Consider the following 16,670-nt stretch of genomic DNA (forward strand, 5'->3'; position numbering starts at 1 on the left):
TTAGTTACTCTTCCATTGCCTACCTGTAACTTCAACTCCACAAGTCCAACAAACTCTTCTGACCTCTAAGAGTACTGGAACACACATGGCCTACATAAATGAACACACAATTTAAAAATAAGTATTAAAACATAAGAGAAGAAAAGGAAAGAAACACCTGACAGACTATTCAACATCACTGGCTTGTGCTAGGTAAGTTCCGGGCACATTGTAGTTGTTCAATAAGTAGTTGTTGAAAGAAAAAATGGAACTGAGTTACTGAGTGGGGAGCAGTGTTGCCCATATTGGCTTCTCAGGGAAAAGGACAGAGCTAACATTCAGTGTCCACTCTCTATGAAGACCTTCAAGGGGTCACTCACTGACTAGCTTACTTTACATCTTACACCCAAGCAGATGTAAATGGGTCCAGAAATGGTAGATGAGAAGGCTACAAATGAAACTCCAGGGCTGGGTTGAAGTAATGGTTACTGCCTTGAAGTCTGTATGGTTTAATCTGTCCTTTGTTCAGTTCCTACTGTTTCTCCACAGTGCAAGTCAACCTAACAATCAGTGTTCTAGGTACTTTTCTGTTGCTGTGATAAACACCATGAGCAAGAATAACTTTAGGGGGAAAGGGTTTGCCATCATTGAGAGAAGTCAGAGCAAAGCATGGCAGGAACTGGAGCAGAAACCATGCAGAATACTGATTACTGGCTTGCTGTCTGCCTCATGCTTAGCCTCCTTTCTTTACAGCAAAAGCCCAAGAGACTAGGGATGCTATTATTCACAGTGGTCTGGGTCTTTCCATACCATCCTCAGTCAAGACACCTCACAAATATGGCCAAAGGCCCATCTGATCCAGGCAATACTTTGGCTGAACTCTCTTCCAGTGTCAAGTAGACAACAGAAAATAACCAATGTACTCACTAAAGAAAACAAATGGCAGAAAGGCCCAAAAGTCTTTCTCCAGAGTAACCTAAATTGTAGGAGGAGAGCACCCATCAGTATCTAAATTAGAGGATCCAGATTGGAAAGGAAGCTTCTTCACCTCACAAGGAGATTGAGACCCAAGGCCTTGTACCAGGAGCCAAAAGGTCCATGTGAGCTCGTGAGCCATGTGAGCCATTGGAAGAGACGTGGCCCTAGCTTCCAGCAAAGTGCATAAGTCTTTAACCTGTGACAGATCTACTGTATCACTCAGTAAAGGAATGTTGGACACATTTACCAATGATGGGGAAAATCTAATCCTTACTATGTTACAATCATTTAAATGTTCATCATAGAAAGCAAATTTTTATATAGCCCAGCAAATGTAGGTGAATACTCTCATAACTTGGTGAGAGAGTGTTTTCACAAAAACCCTCATCCAGTGGCTGATGGAAGAAGAGGCAGACACCCACAGATATACACTGAACTGAACTCTGGAACGCAGTTGCAGAGAGGGAGGAATGAAGATCAAAGGGGTCGGGACCAGGCTGGTGAATCCCACAGAAACAGCTGACCTGAACAAGGGGGAGCACATCGTCCCCAGAATGCTTTCTGGGAGGCCATCACAGGACTGATCCAGACCCCTGAAAGTGGATGTCAACAAGGAGGCCTAGGCACTCTATGGGGCCTCTGGTAGTGGATCAGCATTTTTCCCTGGTGTAAGAAGGGACTTTGGGAGCCCATCCCATGTGAAGGGATGCTCTCTTGGCCTGGACACAAGGGGGAGGGCCTAGGCCTGGCCCAGGATGATGATGTGGAATTTGGGGAAGCCCCTGTGGAGGGCCCTACCCTCTATGGGGAGCTGCCGGGGGAGGGGGATGGAGGGGGATTGGGGGAAGGGGAGGGAGAAGGAATTGACATATGAAGAAAGCTTGGTCTTAATTTGAACTAATAAAAAATTATTTTAAAAAAAGTCCACCACTCCCCCCCAAAAAAACTGAAAACTTAAAACTTAATACATCTAACAAGAAGTATGGCTCTTGAACTTAAAATATGAATAATTAAAAATTAAAAACCCAACCTCTTGTAAAATAATTAAAACAAACATAAACTCTGAACATATTTGGTGAAAGATGTGTTATTCGGGTGGTCAATAGGCTTAGTTTTATTTTTTAACCATAAAAACGAAACATGTTCATCCTAGTAACATAGGGGGTATAAATAGGCTAATTAGTCTATGAAGGAAATCCCAGCTAACATGTGGGATAATGTTCTTCACTGGTAAGAACAATAGATGAGCCCAAATCAAGTATAAACTCAGTTCTTTCTGTGCAAAAATAATTTCTTAATCCACTGGATACAAATTATTAAGAGATAATTTAGGAAAATCAAGCAAAAAGTTAAATAATACACTAATCATTGAGCTAAAATTCTATTTCTAGAAATTCATACAAACTTAGTGGAAAATAATCAAAGAGCAAAACAAAGGTTGGTTCTAACTGCATTTTTCAGAAAATTGATAAACAACCTAAATTCATTGAGTAAATGTTAAGTGGAATCAAGATAAGCTTTTCCTTCACAGTGGAATGTGTACAGTTATTGACATGGAAAGGAGCTTGTGATATTTAAGTATGAAGGGCAGGAAGCCAGGATGCACTTAAAATATGATCCATTTTTATTTCTGAATTGATAGTTGCAGAGAAAAACAAAAAGTTCAAAATGTGCAGAAACTTAAACTATTATTCTATGATTGTTGGGTGATATTGTGGGTGAATTTTCACCAATAAACATTTTAGAAGTAAGAAGTAAGTAAGAAGTAAATACAATTTTGATTAAAGTATAGGAGTTCTGCTGGTACATTTTAAGACTCTAAATGCTTATGGAAGAGGGATCTTGAATAAAACTCATGATTGATTTGGATTTCCCTTTCCACAGACAAGACCAAGGCAGATAATTAGGTTACCAGTATACTGTGTCCCCTACCATGAGACAACTTCATTGTAGAGAACTGTTGACAGTTTTAATATTAGCTTAGCTAATATTAAATATAAATGTCACTGTCTCAAAATAAACATTTGTGTTTTTTTTGACAGACTGAGGCATTTGTTGACTCAGAGTTAAGTACAGAAAGAAGTATTTAGCCACTGCCCCCAAAGGCACTGCAGAAACATCGAGGAGAAAAGGAAGGTATAGGTTTTGTCTGCAGAGGTTAACAACTGATTCATTTAATTAGAAAAATCTCTCTCATAGTTTACTCAGCCTCATCCATAGCACCACACTGAAAAATCAGGTTGGGTCATTTTGGCCCCCTCTCCTTTTCAATGGGCCTAATAAAAATCTAAGTAAAATTCACATATTAGCAGCAGTAACATCTTAGCATTGAAAACCATTTTTCATTCTAGGTCTACAAATAATCCACCTTGGTTGCTGCCCTTCACTTCTAATTAGGTGAAGCATCCAAGAACCCATGTACCCACTGCCTCAAAACATTAAAACCCCTTTAAAAATGATAGGGATCATTAGTGTGGTGATAGTCTCCTCCCTCCTCTTTGAAGACAATGCCCCCTAAAAGATAGGTGGCTACAAGGAAAGACTGGAGGTAGTGAGAGTTCATCAAGGGTTCTATTGATTCTGCTCATATTTCTACCTTTGTGAGGCTCCATTTGAAAGGTAGGAGAAATAATGTCTTCTCTTACCTGCCTCTTAAGAATTAATGGATAATAATTAATTGTTCAGAAACAGGAATAGAGAGTCTAGACTTTGCAGTAATGGCTTGGGACACACATTAAATGAGTAGCCTGAATTAAAAGAACAATTTCATGTGTACAGAATATGCCTTAGGAGTGCTGCCAGTAAGAAAGTTCGTGGGTAAGAATCCCCCTTGACTCCTCACCTCTTGTCAAAGCTCCTGAATAAATGAAGTAAGGCTGGCTATCCTCCCAAGACCTGTTTTAACTTAAAGCCATGCCTAACCACAGGTCATGTTTTGCAATATAAATATCACTTACCCACTGCTCATGAGTTTGTCAGTACCAAAGACTCCAACCATGCTTCTGGCATAATGAACACCAACAAAAGGAAAAAAAGGAAGGAAAGGAAAGAGCACATGAAAAAAGCCAGTTTTGCAAAATCTGAACTCAAAATCAAAACCTTCCTAGCAATAGCTTAAGACTGGGTTATTATATTTAAGCAGCTTGAAGATATACCCAAGTGATGTATCTATGAAAGACAGAGACAAGAAGAAAGATGGCCATACCTAAACCAAATGGAAGAAGACAACCTATTAGCTTCTCGCCTTCTCTACAAGTATGGGGCTTTACAGTGCAAATGTTGAATGCTTTGGGGGAGCTGATGGCAACTTTAAGAAGCAGGGCCTGGCTCAATGAAGTGGGTCACTAGGTGGATGTCTTTGAAGAGTACACTTTGTCTCTGGTCCCAGTCTTTCTCCCTCTGCTTTCTGGATGCCATTAATTAGCTAGGTCTGCCTAATTGGGCTCAGACCCTTCTGCTATAACGGACTTAAACTGTGGAAATCAAGCATCACTCCCTTGCTTATTTTGTGTTTTTTAATATTTTTGTAATTCTCTGCGAATTCCATACAATGTATTTTAATCAGAGTCACAGCCTATCCAACTTTGTGTTCCTTTTCAGATGTTCTGTGATTGAGAAGGGCTAAGTAAAATACAAGGTATAAGAAAAATAAAGAAGATTAAATGTTCTGCCTTTCCCCTAGTGAAGAACTCATTTCATACATATACATAAAGATATACATGAATGTGCAACCTTTCCTGAAGTGTGTGAATGTATCTTTGAGAGAGAGAAATAGAGAGTGCACTACACAAAGGTCAAAAGGAAACATAATTAATCAGGTATTATCTGTTGTCCATATTCTGACAATGATTGTGACATGCTAAATGCAAATATGAAAAGGAGTCATGTATTTGAGAAAATATGCTTATAAAAAATCGAAAACAAACAAATACCTCTGATGTCAATCTAACCTGCACAGCATTTGAACAGCCAGAAACCCATCTAAGCCACTTGAATATTAATATAATTGTGTTTTCCCTCTCCAAAGGGCCTCCATACTTTTCCCACAGTATGATCTACCCACCCAACCAAATGCCTTCATTGCCTATGTAGAGGCAGACCAACTGGACATAATAACAGCAGCTGCTGGAGACTAGAGTGTCTTTGAGAAGGAAAGACCTTTTGCTGGATGGTTTATTGTAGTGTTCACTGCCCGCCTGGGGATTGAGTTTTATTAGCTGCCTGCACTAGCCAAAAGCACGCTAACTGGTCACGAATCAATCTGTGAGAAGGAGGCATTTAATTTGTAAATTGGCTCAGAAGGTACTGTTATTTGCAAAATTAGTTCAATCCAAGTTTTTTTTTAAAAAAAAAAAAGGCTAGGGATTGTAGGGATTGGCTGCAAAGGAGCCATTTCTTAATCAAGGAGGGCCAATTCCCCAAAGCAAAGTAGTGGAATGTTTTACTTACACCACATTACTTGGGAACTTCTGGGAAGCAGAGAGGTTGGGGATGTAGAAAATGCTGAAACCAAGATGAAATCAAATGGCCAAATGAAAACGCTAACTTCAATTCAAAAAATAGAAAGAATATTGAATTTCTGAAAACGATCACACAGCTTTTCCTGAAAACACCAGAACAGCAATTCTTATACTCGTGGAGATCATTTCAAGATGCTGAAAGCCACAGGAATACTCTCCTAGCAGCTCAAGGACACCTTGAAGGCTGCATAGACCATGCCGTGTGTGACAAGAAAACAGTCACTTGTGGGCATCCATGGATCCCCTCTGCCATCCGTTTAAGCCCCTAGAAGTGCAGAAGCCCTTCATCAAAGTGGTCCTGGTGAGCCAGGAATGTGCATCTCTGCAGATAGATTGTCACTCCAGCACCAGACTGGTCATGGAGAGAAGCTGGGGACAGAGCTGTTGGAGGGTGCACACCTGGGAAAGGATAGCCCACCACCCTGACCTTATAGAATTTCCAGGAAGGCAGAGAATAAAATTATGGACCTGTAGCAGAAACCATTTCTGTTCATGTGATACACCCTCTCCAGAGTGCCTCCCAGTGTGTGTGGCCAGATCACTAAACAGAAAGCATGTATGCTACCTACAGTCAACATTTCCTGTCATGTTTAAACATGCACTTCCTCTCTGGGCTGCAACTATAAAGGGGAGATGGAAGAGCAATGTATGGTTTAGAGTTAGCATGATATCTAATGACTGGTTAGCTTGCACAAATCACCAAATTTGTTGTTGAAATTATTTATATGTAACACATATATAAATGATTATATAATTATATATATATATATATATATATATATATATATATATATACATGTACACAAAAACAAATACCCTGCCATAGCCCAGAAATAACTGGAGACATTTGTGGAGCCTAACTCAGGTACCTGGAAAGAACGTGGGGTTGGGGAGGCTGTTTAGGGGTGCCTATGCGTGCATGTGTGACAGTGCACATATGAAGGTCCAAAGATAATTCTCTCAACTCTTTTCTCTCTTTGTACTGGGAACTGGGTAATTCTTAGGCCATCAGGGCTACACAGCAAATGCTGTTATCAACTGTGTGCCACCTTGCCACCAATATTGCTCTCATTTTTTAAAGATTTTATTTACTTATTATGTATACAACATTCTGCTTCCATGTATATCTGCACACCAGAAGAGGGTACCAGATCTCACAAGGGATGGTTGTGAGCCACCATGTGGTTGCTGGGAATTGAACTCAGAACCTCCGGAAGAGCAGCCAGTGCTCTTAACCTCTGAGCCATCTCTCCAGCCCCTATTGCTCTCATTTTTACTAACCAATTTGGCATCCTCTAGAGCATAAGTTTGGGACACAACTTTTATATTTCCTCTTCAATTGATACATAATAAGGCTACCAGAAGAAAACAAAATAAGTAGGTAAGCCATTATGGCAGCATAAAGGAGTGACTGCATGAGTCTGAGGTGAGATGTATGAAGACAACAGGCTCATCAGTGCCTGAGCAAAAGTGAAGCCCAGAGGAAGAGAATAGATATCGTGTGTGTGTGCACACGTGTGTGTGTGTGTGTGTGTGTGTGTGTGTGTGTGTGCATTTATGTGTGCACAAGTGTGTGTGCAGGTTTTTGTGTGTGCAACCTTCTCTAAGTCTCTGGTAACAGGAGACAAGAATCCTTATCAGGTCATGGAACTTTTGGAAAACATGTCGGTAAAGAAGGGAGCACAGGGAAGGTATGACAGGTGGACCAAGTCTCTAGAGAGCACATGGCACAGGCTGCTCTGTGTGCTTCCTGCTTCATTGTGGCTGAATCCATCTCCTGCAAACTCTGTTTCTCTGTGCGTGGGTCACTCCCCTGCCTCTGACCCTCTACCAATAACTAGATCCATCACCTGACACCAAGCCCTGGTACTAGCCAGACTCTGCAGCAGGGCACTTAACAGAACCTCTGCTGTGTGACATGGGTAGGAAGTTCAGTGTTTAAAAGGCAATGGTTCCAGAATGAAGCAAAAGCTGTTGGGGGACTGCTGCCCCAAAGTCCATGAGCTGGAAATAAAGTCCAAGGGCCAAGCAAGAACACATGGAACACACTGACATGGCAAACTGGCAAGGCAGATTTTCTTTTGCAAAAAGGGGCATTGCTTCACTCTTTCACCAAGGACACTGAGCAGGAAAAGTGATGGGCTTGTCTTAACTCTGGGGTGCTGTGTCTTTTCCCCATTGGCCAGTTGTCTAAAACTTGGCATAAAGGAAATAGGAGAAGGGTCTGCTGCTCAGGGCCATCAAGTATAGGGAATACAGAAATAGGTGTGGCTAATGTAAACAATAAGTTTTACAAAGTGAGGGATATTACAAACTAGAATTTCAGTGGTTACATTCCAGCCATCATGCCTTTAAGAGAAAAAACCCAGAATCCTTGTAGTTACTTGGTTCACATTCAAGTTAACTTCTGTGATACATAGACATTCATGAGGCTACTTAGAGGCAAAGTAGCTTGTTACAAGGATCCAGAAGGCAAGCCTAATGCCTTTAGCCTGTGACATTCTGCTGACCTCAAATGCTTGTGATTTCCAGGTCAGGTTCCAGAAGTCCTAGTCATATTGGCTTAGAGAGCAGAGAGCTTTTTTCACTAGCCAATGAGAAAAAACAACTATATAAACACAGCAGGAATTTCCTAGATTTTGTTATTATCATGATATCACCATTGCTGTAATTTAAAAGAAGTGGCTGGAGAGAGAAACACACCATGCAACAGAGTTCAAGCAGAGGGTTTTTTTTTTATTAAGGGAAAAAGATAGTAAAATGGGGAAAGGGGAAGGGGGAGAGACCAGCCTCCAGGAACAGGAGCAGTGGGAAATAGGAAAGAGAGGCAGAGAGGGGGAGAGAAGGGGGAACAGAGAGAGAGGGAGAGAGAGAAAGAGCCAGGAATGGGAAGTGGGCAGGGCCCTTTTAAAAGTGAACATAGTGAATACGCACAGGTGGTGCTCTTTGTGGCAGCAGCTGAGAGCATATCTTGTCAGAACTCTGAAGGCAGGCCAGTTAAATGAGTAAATACTAACAACCATGCTCTTCTACATCTGAGGACTGTTTCTTATAATCTAATTATAGGAAAATTATGTGATCACATGCTAGAATGACAACACAAGTCACCAACTATAGTTTAGCTATCTCATCCCCAGCTATGCACCCAAAAGAACATAAAGCAGGTAGCTACTTGCCAGTAGGCATTGTATTCACAATAGCCAAGCACTAAAGATAAACAAAGTTCCCAAGAACAAATAAATGGAAGAAACAAGGTTGTCATGTCCTTGAAATGGGATATAATTACGTCTAAAAGTAATGAAGTTCTGACATACTACAGTGTGGATGAACTTTGAAAATGTCATATCAGTGACAGGAGCCAGGCATAAAACTGTAGATCCTACAATTCTGTTTCTATTAAATATTCGTAACAGGCAAATTCATAGAGATGTAAGGCAGATTGGGCTGGACTGTATGTTGCCTATAGAGTTTTCAAGTGAGGGATGAAAAGATTTTGAAAACTGACAGTACCACATGAACACAATCAATGCCACACTGTAACATACAATGAGAATGGGTGAAAACGGCGATTATTTTATTTTGTGATCTATTTACTGCAATCATGGAGCAGATGGGGTGGAGAAACACTTAATGGAGATTGGAAGACAACAGACCAACAAGCCTATCACTCCATGCTTTACTTTGGAAACTCGAAAGGACTATATGTTGAGGGCTTGATCCACAGCCTGTGGCCTTATTGCAAAGCAGTAGAAACTATAGGAGATGGGAGCCTATTGAAAGGAAGCCAGAGCATTGGAAAGAAGCCCTTGAAAGGGACCACAGAGTAGAGCCCTGTTCTCCTTTCTCTATTTGCTTCCAAACTACTATGAACTGAGTAGGGTACGTGCACCACACATTCCCACCGTGTGATGCTATGCTACCATAGGCTCAGAAATAACAGGTCAGCTGATCATGGAAGATACCCTCTGTGACTGTGAGCCAAAATAAGCCTCCTTTCCTTTAGGTCAATACTCTCAGTCAGTTTGCCACAATGGGAAACCAATACATCTTCCACCAAACTGATAAATGCAATGACAGACATTTACACAGCTACATGTAATCCATACATTATTCTTAATCCCTCACCAGCTCTGTCCAGAACATCTTACTGACCATGGGCTCAGCTGGCTGGCAGCATGGAGTCTTGGCCGGGAGCCATCAGAAAGTGCATTCTTAGCCATGAGACAAATCCCCATCCCTACCCCATCCCCACCCCATCCCCACCCCATCCCAGAAGCCTCCTGTCTAGTTCTGTTGCAGCAGACAGACCAGTATGACTCCTTGCATTTCTCACTAGTTCCAACCTGTCTATGGGTCTTAGGACAATGTGTATATGTAACAATTTCTCCGGCATTTACAGGCTTTCTGACTGCAGTTAGGCTCACAAGGTCAGGCTCTGCTGACCATAGACAATACCTAATTATGTAAATCTGAGATGGTTTTGTCCCTTTTCCTGGCTGTTTGGAGAAACCTAATTTTGGTCTCATTGGAAGTTGTCTCCATAAGATACAGTCCTGCCCCTCTTCCCAGACCTTGGGATAATGCTGATAACTCTCCAACAACCTGTTAGTACCCACATGATGTCCTTGTAGAGGTGTGTGTTATTCTAGGAAATCTCTAAGAAGTTAAGCAGGGATGGGGAGATATCTCATCTGTTAATGTGTGTGTAACACAAACATGGAATCCCGAGTTCAATCTCCAATATGAAAAAGCTAAAAAAAAAAAAAAAAAGAAAAAAGAAAAAGCTAAGCATGGTGGTAAAGACATATTTAATTCTAGTCTCAGGAGATGGACACAAGTGGATCTTTGGGGTTCCCTGGCAAGCCAGCTTAGCCTCTTTAGCAAACTCCAGACTAATGAGAGATTCTATCTCAAAAGAAAAAAAGCAAGTAGCACCTCAGGAATGACAGCGAAGGTTAGTGACACCCAAGGTTGACCACACACACACACACACACACACACACACACACAGAGAGAGAGAGAGAGAGAGAGAGAGAGAGAGGGAGAAAGAAAGAGAGATCACTGTGCAGTGATGTCGAAGTTGGTTTTGGTTCAGTTCCCTAGATTGTGACAAACCTGGGTCCTAGCACACTGGGCTCAGATTGAGGAGCCTGGAAGGTTGGTAGAAGTCCTCTCTCTGTGGCTCCCATCTTCTGCCCTCCCCCTGCCTTGCTTTTTGAGGCTTCCTCAGCACTTGAAGTGCAAACCCTGCCTAGGAATCCTTCCAGCCCAGGTGTCATACTCCTGTGCTCATCGGTGTTGTCCTGTTTGTCTTTCACTGTTGGGATTGATTTTCATATTCACCCATCACAGAAGATCTGGGCATATAGTCAAGGACAGATGCACACTTAATTAAACCCTGAGCATCCTCACCCTTGATCTCATGCACTTTTATCCCAGAATAATAAATCAGGAAATTGTCAGGATAGTCAGATGGCCCTGGAATCATATGCGGTAAAAATGGTCAAACCCCAATTAGGCACTTTCAGTCAGGTAGACCCATTCCACCAATGCAGCCTCAACATCCTGGTACTTCAACAACATGCAGGGTTCTACCTCAAGCTTCTAGAATATGTCCCCATCTTTTACAGAGAAGCTGAGGCCCTGTCTCCACAGTGCAGTTGCCTAAGCTTCGTGTAGCACTCTTACTCTGTGGGTATTGCTGACTACAAGGATCACTACACAGGCTTGGCTCCTACTTTTCAGTCATGCTAGTCTTTTACTCCAGGGCTCAGGGACTGCAGTGTGAGGGTTCACTCAGATTCTGTGTGATCACAATGTCTGTCCACATCTTCACTATGGAATTAGCACAGGCTATGGGTGCAGCACTTCCAGCAGTGTAAACGAAGCTTGGAGTTCACCACTCTGGATAGAGGGGTACTTTCATCTGGTGCCATTCTATCCCCTCAACATTCAGTCATATGTGTCCAGAGACATTTGTTTTGTTTTGTAACCAGATGTGTATGGCATTCAGTGGTGTGAACCATGGGGTGACATTGAATCCCTTAAGGTGTCCAAGACAGTCCCACACAGATCTAATGGCCCCAAATTCTAGTGGAGCACACTGAAAACCCTGGACTGGGGTTCTCCTATCCAAGCCTGACATCTCAAGGGTTCTTTTAAAGGTTAAAATAATTACCACTTACTGTAAGTTGACTATTTTTACATCTACCTTCAAACCAATCCACTTATTAGCAGACATGTAATTTCCAACATATTCAAGATGTTAAACCTTAATTTGCCATGCCTCACTCTAAATTTGCATTGTCAAATTCCAAAGGTTTTCCTTACTTGTTTAAATACCGAGTGCCTGTCTATCCTGCTGCAGATGGATAGTCTTTGAAGAGCACACAGCAGACTCCACAAGTTCCTCTGCCAGTCACAGAAGACCCAGTGCTGCCTTTAGGAACACAGAAGCACTTTTGCTCTAGGACATCAACAGCATTGTAAGGGGCATCTACAGACAGACAGAAAAACCATCTGCACACAGAGACCACTCTGGCCTGTAGTGGTCAGGAGACTTAGTCCAGAGACTTACAGGAAACTGTGAAACCTGATATGAACCTTCAAGAAAAAAATCAAGGTAGAAAGACCATGGCAGAGAACAGCCCAATAAATCACTACCTTGGGCTTTACTATGGAGACCAAACTCCATGAAAGCAAACAGGGAGCTGAAATCTGGGTTTGAGCCAGGAGTTGGTGGCACACACCTTTAATCCCAGCACTCCAGAGGCAGAGGCAGGTGGATCTCTGTGAGTTCAAGACCAGCCTGGTCTACAAGAGCTAGTTCCAGGACAGCCTCCAAAGCCACAGAGAAACCCTGTCTTGAAAAAACAAAAAAGTGGGGTTTTGGTGGGGAGAGTTAGATGTAGCATGAAGCAAATAAGCTGGGGATCATTATCATGAAGTTCAAGCACTTGGAGCCAGATCTATCAAAGGAAAGAAGCGATTTGGGAAACTAGTATATCACTATGGAAAACCAGGATGAGAGCTGGAGGATGACTAGAAGACAGATAATCAGTGATTTGGAAACCGTGAAAGGTACTGTGGTTGAGGTGAGGCATTTTAGCCCTGAAAGTAAATTAACAGTGGTTATTATCATAAAGAAATTACAGGTTTTCAGAAGATTCGGGGTATTTTGATCCATTCTCTGGGAGAGGAAGAAAAAGCATGCTATCTCCACAATACTTCTCAGCACCATAGGATCTGTTGTTCTTTCTGCCCCTCTTGTTGAGAGTGCTACAAGATCTCATACCCCATAATTGCTCCATTTAATTGCTCAGTTTTCAACCATTACCTTATTTCTCTAAGTCTTTACTTACTTGCGATATCCCTGTTTTAAATGTATTTTAATCACATGAAAGCACTATGTTATATACCAGAGCTACACCCATGTGATTCCTTCAATCAGTAAGCTTATTTCCATAGAAAACATAATTTAATCCAATGAATGAACACAAATGCCTTGTGTATATGTGACAAGGTAAGTAGGATAAGGTAGAGTGTGGTTCTGGGGTGATAGCTTAGTGCTCAAAATGTTTGCCAAACAAGAAGACTAAGGTTTGGATCCCCAGATCCTATATAACAAGCAGTATGTAGGCATGGTACCCTACCTATAATTCAGCCTCAAAGATGGGCTTGCTCCCCAGAGTAAGCTGGCTAGAGAGAGTAGCAGTATCCCAAGCTCTGGATTTGATTGAGAGATGCTGTCTCAATGCATGAGTGGAAGAGTAGTCAAGAATTGTTCCCAGCATCAACCTTGGGTCTCCACATGCCCTGGCACACATATGTGTGAGCAACTGCACACACGGGTGCTCCCATATGTGAGCACACATACCACACAGACATACACTTGGAAATGAAGAAAAAAAGAAATTAGAGTGCTATGGACTCCACATGTGGAGCTTGTCTAGTCTGAGAGTAAAAACAAATACTCTCCAAAGAGATGATATTCCAACTGGGATATGAAGTATGGTTAGGCATTTACTGTAATAAGGAAAGTAGTGCATACCATGTCAATGACAGAAAATGACACTGTAATGGACCAATCTGGCATATTGGATAGCCTAGAAATACCTAGTGGGTTCCATGCATGTAGATTAAGGGAAGAAAGGTACTCAGGGTAGCAGGTGCTGACACCCAAGGTGTGGACTTTAAACTGTATTCAGATTCAGCCTGATATACACTGTGAGCTCTGTATCTTCAATCCTGGGATTGTACATGTAATATATCAGCCAGGCTAAGGGTGATGGAATGACAACTCCTGTGAAGCCGTCTTTCATAGAGTTTCATGCAGGGCTCTTCTTTGATGACAGCAGTGATGTAGCAAGAGACCAAGCAACAACCTATCTGAAAGATGAATGAAGAAGCCTCTATTGGTGGTGAGATGAGACTTTCAGATATGTGGCAAGAACTCATGAGAAGAGGAGGCCCAAGGTGACTCCCTGAGAGGGAGGATGGAGAACCCAGTGTGGATGTACAAAGTGTGATTTGTCTGTGACACACCAGGTTTAATGTCATATAGACACAGTAGAATGTGTCCTTGATTTCGGCGAAGTCCCTTCCATATCCTGCTCACCCTCCCCACTTCCGCTCCTCCTCTCATTGGAAAGTCCTTCATCAGGCTTCATCAGGCTCCTCTTGTACCCGTCTTTCCCTAACATCCCCTCATCACAACTATGCCAACTGTATACAAAACCCACAAGACCTTCTGGCAGCCTTTTACCCACTGGGCTGACCTCTCCCTCATACAGTCCTAGCTCAGTGTCTGTGGTTCCCAAATGTGTCTATCTCATCATTAGCCACATGCAGGTCAGATCCACCCTGCAAGTTCTCTGTCTGCACATCCCTTGTTGTACATTCTGTGGGTACCACATGGGAAAGGATCCAAATCTGGGTGTGTCTTCCCCAAAAGAAGAAAGAAAAGGTCCCCCTGCTATTTGTTCAACTCCTGTGGGAGGCATTAGTACCCACTCCAATGCCTACCACAATATAATATGTCTATCATCTTTTTAGCATGAATTTGGTCACTCATCAAGACATGTTCACCTGAAGTAGACCCTCTATGTCCTTTCCCCATCCATAATTCATCCTAAGACATCCCTCACAATGTCACTAACCCCTACCTTTTCCTTGGCCCGGCTTTTCTAACTCTAGTACTTTCTATAGTTCATGCCGAGCATGCTTTTTTATGAAACAAAACTGAGAACATCTCAGTTGGAGCCTCACTCAGCCCCTATGCCTAAGGGCACACACTGAATTTGACTGGCAGAGCCCTGTGCAGCCTGGTCCCTCCCTGCTCTGTGTGACTGTCTTCTCACCATGCCTCCGCCTCCGATTTCACTGCCATCCTTGCCATTCTGAGAACACATGGTGACTCATAGATCTGTGCCTTCGCAACGGCTGCTCTCTCCACCTAAATACCTCTTTCCACTTGAGAAGCTGCTCTTTGTTCAAATGCCATGTCTCCTTTGAGCCTGCCTGCTGCCTCCAAATGAGCTTAATGTATCTATCTGTTTACAAGAGTTCTCATTCCCTTCCTTAAACACTTTCCTTCTTTGAATCCTACAGCCTCATCTTTGTTGACTTTCTCTATACTCTGGCTGCCCTTTCAATCTCCCTAGGAAGTGACCTCAATGTATCCCTGCCTGGGAACCACCACAGAAAGCCATACTCGATTGGTCGGGTAGACTCAGTTATGACTGGTCCCTGATGCAACCCAGGCAGTGATGAGATACTTCCAGAGCCAAGAGCCAGCACAAGAAGTAGTGATTCTCACACTTCAGAATTGGGAAGATGTGGCCATAAATGAGGAGAAGCAGGGAAACACTCCACCTGCCCACACTCAGCCAGGGCTGATGCACTAGTCCAAGCAATTTGGCCGTACCAGAAGCAAGAAAGCTGGAGAGCCCATGAGGGGGCTGATGGGCTGGATTTTGCCTAGATATGCTCAGACCAGATGGATAAGTTGGAAATGAGGTGCTATGCCATGGTGTAGGACAAGAATATGAAAGTCTGTCTTAATTTTCCTTACACTTCAGCTTCATCACAATATGCACATAGATGAAGATGTAGTCTGTCTGCATCTATAATAAAACAAGAAGTCCCCCTCTTTGTGTTCTCACTCCAGCCCTCCATGTAAACTGGGGTCATTATAATACTAGAGTGCGTCCATTACTAATAGAGAGAAGGAAGATGTCAGTGTAGACAGTGCCTTGAACACAAGTCTGGCTAGAGACTCCCCCAGCTGCCTGTACCACCTGCCTTCTGTTCCACATGTTCTGAATCAAGACTCTGTTTTAGAAATTTATTCCTATTGATTCTGCTCACCAATGCCACAGGCAGCACCATTGACCTCAGGCACCACCACTGACCAAAGACAGAATAAGCAAGTGTTTCTGCCTTCCCTCCATGAGCACAACTTAGGTTCAGCTCTGCCCACATGTAGGACTATGGACTATGGCCTGGCTGAGCCATTGATCCTTGGCCTAACCTTCCCAAACCACAGAGGAAAAGGACCCAGGGACATTTGAAACCCTCACCCTAGGGAACAGTGTGTGTGAGCACAGGCTGACATTTAGGGAAGAACAAAATAGAACAACATGTAGGAAGTTATGAGCGAAGGATTATTTAATCCTTTTCTGGCAGCTGGCGAGGCTCCAGGAGCGGTAGGCAGGAGACCAGTTTAGACATGGAAATCTAATCTGAATACCGATGAGCACAGCACACTGGCTCAGGGATCTGGCCTTGAGGGCTCATTTATAGCCTTGTGAATAAGGGAATAATTGAATCTTGTGATGATGAACATACCGCAGGGGAAGGGATCAGATTGGCTGTCCCTGCAAGTCTCCAACAATGACTCACACTTGTGCTCCATACCATTGGATAAACAGTTACATAACTGATGGAAATACATATTCACTTCAGAGGTTCACAAAAGGCATTTATTCCCCCCATACATCAGGTGCCACTTACATAGCTCTAGCTTGTATGGCCTCCTCCTGATCTCTGTGTTTGAATCCTGGAATGATGCTACATCTGAAAGCAAATTCTAAAATGCATACTCATTTGTCAAAGGCAAAAAATAACAACACGTGTCTATGGTTAGCACTTCCCCAGATGATGAGCTGCTGCCAACTGTAGCTGTTTGTCCTT

The sequence above is a fragment of the Cricetulus griseus genome, chromosome 2, assembly GCF_003668045.3.
Source record: "Cricetulus griseus strain 17A/GY chromosome 2, alternate assembly CriGri-PICRH-1.0, whole genome shotgun sequence".
Classification (NCBI taxonomy): Eukaryota; Metazoa; Chordata; class Mammalia; order Rodentia; family Cricetidae; genus Cricetulus; species Cricetulus griseus.